The following is a 4,509-nucleotide window of genomic DNA, read 5'->3' as shown; positions in this document are numbered from 1 at the left end:
AGAGCTAGCTGTACATAGAGAGCTAGCTGTACATAGAGAGCTAGCTGTACAATGTTTGTTAGTCTCGAGACTTTGCTGATTTTCACGTCACTGAGACAGGCACAGCAGAGAACTTTTCCTGGTGTTCCTGTTGGCCATGGTCCCTCCTACTGACTTACGTCAAGGCTGAGTCCTGGCCGCCTGCTAGGTAGCAACACCACTGCTGATTCGTGTTTGCTATCCCAACTCTACCAAGAGGACTACTGATGTATCCGTAATGTGTTTGCAAGGATAGAGCTGCCCCTGCTAACCTGTAAACTGAACTGCCGATTTCCAGACAACACAGACGAGAGTTGCTCCGAAGAACTTTTCTTTTTTAAAGATTTATTTATTTATTATATAAGTACACTGTAGCTGTCTTCAGACACACCAGAAGAGGGCATCAGATCTCATTACAGATGGTTGTGAGCCAACATGTGGTTTCTGGGATTTGAACTCTGGACCTTTGGAAGAGCAGTCAGTGCTCTTAACCGCTGAGTCATCTCTCCAGCTCCCAAAGAACTTTTCTAACAGATCCACTTCTCCTGTTTACTTTCTTTTCCACTCCTCTGGTGGGTGGTGGGCTAAAAGGAAGGTTTAAATGTTAAAGAACCATCATTAAAAATAGGTTTTAAAAAAATTAAAATTATACTATTCATAGCCACTGAGCCATCTATGTAGACCCTTGTTTTGTTTGAGACAAGGACTCTGAGTAGTTAGGAGTAAAAGAACCAGAGAAAATGGCTGTGTCTTGTTGACAGATTGACCATTTCATAATTCCAATTTGTTCTCAGTAATACTGTTTTATAGACATCTATTTGATATGAATGTAGCTATTCCCATCTTATTACTGTTTGCTTCAGTTCAGGGGCTGGCATGATTATAAGGACAACATTTAACTGGGGACTCACTTAGTTAGGGCTTCATTGCTATGAACAGGCATCATGACCAAGGCAACTCTCATAAGGACAATATTTAATTTGGGGCTGACTTACAGGATCAGAGGTTTAGTCCATTATTATCAAGACAGGAATGTGGAAGCATCCAGGCAGGCATGGTGAGAAAGTGAGAGGCAACACTCATGCATGTGAACACATACACACACACACACACACACACACACACACACACACACAGAGAGAGAGAGAGAGAGAGAGAGAGAGAGAGAGAACTGGGGAGATGGCTCAGAGGGTAAAATACTTAATGTAGAAACAAGAAGCATTAGGACCAGAGTTCAAAACCCTAATGCCCTCATAAATGCCAGGTAGGCATGGCAGCTCACCTGCAATCCCAACTCATGGGAAACACACAGGAAATAGCTGGATAGTTAAACTTGTTAAATTAGTGTGCTAGCTTGGCTTTGCTTGACAGAGTCAAATTGTTCTTCAAATTGGACAGTTTCTCTCAAGTATGGCATGCATCCTACTAGCTATGGGCAAGAGCTCTTACTGAAGGACCAAAGCGATGGCCTCAGGGGTTGGGTATGGTGGTGGCGGCGGCGGCGGCGGCGGCGGCGGCGGCAGCATGGTGTATTTGCATGCTGAACAAGCTTGATGATCCAAGTTCAATCTCTGAAAGCCATGGTAGGTGAGAGCTGACTCCACAAGCTGTCCTCACACCCCACAGCCACGCAGAGGCAGGTGCATTTCACTGCTCACACAGATGGCACACCGTTTCAAAGTAAGACTTCTAACTTCCCATCCTTGTGACATTTGTTATTGTTCTCTTTGTTTTCTTCTTTTTTAATGTTTTTATATTTATTTCATTCTATATGTTTGAGTGTTTTGCTTGCATGTATATATGTGCACCATGTGCATGCCTAAGAAGGTCAGAGGCGAGTGTCAAACTCCCTGGAGTTGAAATCAAGGATAGTTGTGAGCAACCATGTGGATGCTGGGAACTGAACCCACATCCTCTGCAAAAGTAATAAGTGCTCGTAATCTCCGAGCCATCTCCTCAGCATTCCTCCGATTCTGTCTTTAAATGACAGGAGTCTCTTATTGTGGAGGTAGTTGTCTAGTGGACACTCATGTCACCGATCTCAGTTCTGTCCCCTACCAAGACTTCAGGCAAGTATGTGTGGTGCTTTTCAGAAGCCCCAGGGCACAGTGACCATGGTTCACATTGGCCGGGTCATCTGACAAGCTGCAGAATAGGGAACATGTGAGCGAGGCCCTGTGTGTTCAGGTTCAAATCCCCTGGTCACCAGAAGATTCATAAGTCAGAGCAGAGGGGCTTTGCCCAGTTTAATAGGCGTAGACTTGAAGACATGGGGTCTGGGGAGCAGGTCACTCCTGAGGGCTGGGTGCAAATCCATTTCTTGTTGAGGTCTCCCCAATAAATGGTAAACCCTGCAGTTCCCCCGCCCCGGCTTTCCACTGTTCTGAGTTCCACACTCCAGCAATCATGGTTCATTAATAACTCTCAAATCCAGCCTACAAAAAAAGATAGGCAGGGTCTCCTGTAACCTAAGCTGATCGTTTTGTTTTGTTTTGTTTTGTTTTTTTGTTTTTCTGAGACAGGGTTTCTCTGTGTAGCCCTGGCTGTCCTGGAACTCACTCTGTAGACCAGGCTGGCCTCAAACATGGAAATCTGCCTGCCTCTGCCTCCCGAGTGCTGGGATTAAATGCATGCACCACCACTGCCCAGCAACCTAAACTGATCTTAAATTCACTGTGTAACCAAGCATGGCCTTGAACTTCTGATCCTTCTGCCTCTACCTTCCTAGTGTTGAGATTACAGGTGGTTTATACAATTCTAGGTGTCTGGGTGTTGTGCTTGCTAGGCATGAACTTAACGGACTAAGAGCTATGTCCCCAGACTCAATACTTACTATTATCAGAATTTAAATTTTTTTTCAAAATTAACAAACATATGCTTACAATTTTGCTTTTATGTTGTGGCTAAATATACATAACATAACTTACTGTTTTAATATTTTTTTTCAGTCACAGTTCAGGGACATTAAGAACATTCACAATGCCGGGTGATGATGGCTGTGCTGAACACCTTTAACACCCGCACTCGGGAAGCAGGTAGATCTCTGTGAGTTTGAGGCTAGCCTGGTCTACAGATCAAATTCCAGGGCAACCAAAACTACACAAAGAAATCCTGTCACCAAAAAGAAAAGCAAAAACCAAAGGTCACCACCGTTTTATTTACTGAGGCAGAGTCTCTCACTGAACTCAGAACTTACCAATTCCTGCTAATTTAACTACCAGCTTCCCCCTGGGACCCCTCCATGCTTTCTGGATGTAGGGGTGACAAGTGGGCACCCAAGCCAACTGGGTCTTTATGTGGACACTGGGCATCCACCTCAGGTCTTCAGGCTTTCATAGCAAGGACTTTGCCTACTGAGCTCTCTACACAGCCTCTTTATTTTCCTATTAAGACTGAATAATAATCTGTCTATAGGCACTTAACATCTGTGTTTCCATAACTGACTGGTGGGCGGGGTAGCTTTTACCTTGGGCTGCTGTGAATCTTACTGCAGTGGACACAGATTACAGACACATGCTGGGGGCTTTGCTTTCTATAAAACTGGATTTTGATTAATATTCTCTCAAAGACATGCTAATCTCCAGAAAAATGAGTTATCTTTATAATCCTGCCACTGGGAAAGCTGAGGCAGGAGGATCTCTGTGAGTTCGTAGTGAATTCCAGTTCACCCTGGGCTATATAGTGTGAGGCTCTGTCTCAAGAAATCCCCTAAGCACTAGTTCTTTCTCTCTGTCCCCTCAGCCATTACTCCTAGGACACCTCCATTCTTTTCTGACTCCCCTCAGACCCACGGACCCACTGACCTACTCTCTGAATGGGACCCCACAGCTGCTACACATGTCCGGGAACCAGATCACTTCTTTGCTTGGCCCACAGCAGAGACGCTTCTTCCTGCATGGGTGGGATTAGCAGAGACCCACGACGTCCACAACGAGATTACAGAGCATGGAGGACTCTGGAGCAGTCAGCACTAAATGGACTGTCTTTATCAAACCCTTCCCTTCCAGGCTCCGGGATCTGTGTGGAAGAGGATGGAAAGACTCCAAAGACACAGCATCATCTAGCCTTAACCGGACTGATACACTGTGAACTCAGAGGGACAGTGGCAAAAAGCACAAGATTTGTACAGGTTCAAACCAGACAAAAGCCCAGCACAATGAAGGAGAAGTGGACGCAAAGCCCTACCCCTAACCAAGAAGCCATCTGCAATAGGTAGCAGCTGGGAATCAGTTGTCTTCAGTGGAGTGGCACTTGGTATATCGACCACACCCTAGGGTAGGCTCCACACCCAGGAGCCTTCAGCAAACACAAAACAGACTCAATGTTTCTGTATGCTCTTGTGTGTTGTTGGTTATGATTTGATAGTTTTTGTTTTGTTTTATTTTCTTGGTTTTTTTGTTTGTTTGTTTCTTCTGGGGTGGTTCTTTTTTTTTTTTTTTTTTCACTCCAGAAGAGGGAGATAGAGAACATGGAGTTCTTGGAGGTGGGGCG

The sequence above is a fragment of the Mus pahari genome, chromosome 3, assembly GCF_900095145.1.
Source record: "Mus pahari chromosome 3, PAHARI_EIJ_v1.1, whole genome shotgun sequence".
NCBI lineage: Eukaryota > Metazoa > Chordata > Mammalia > Rodentia > Muridae > Mus > Mus pahari.
Note: the sequence above shows the minus strand (reverse complement) of the source record.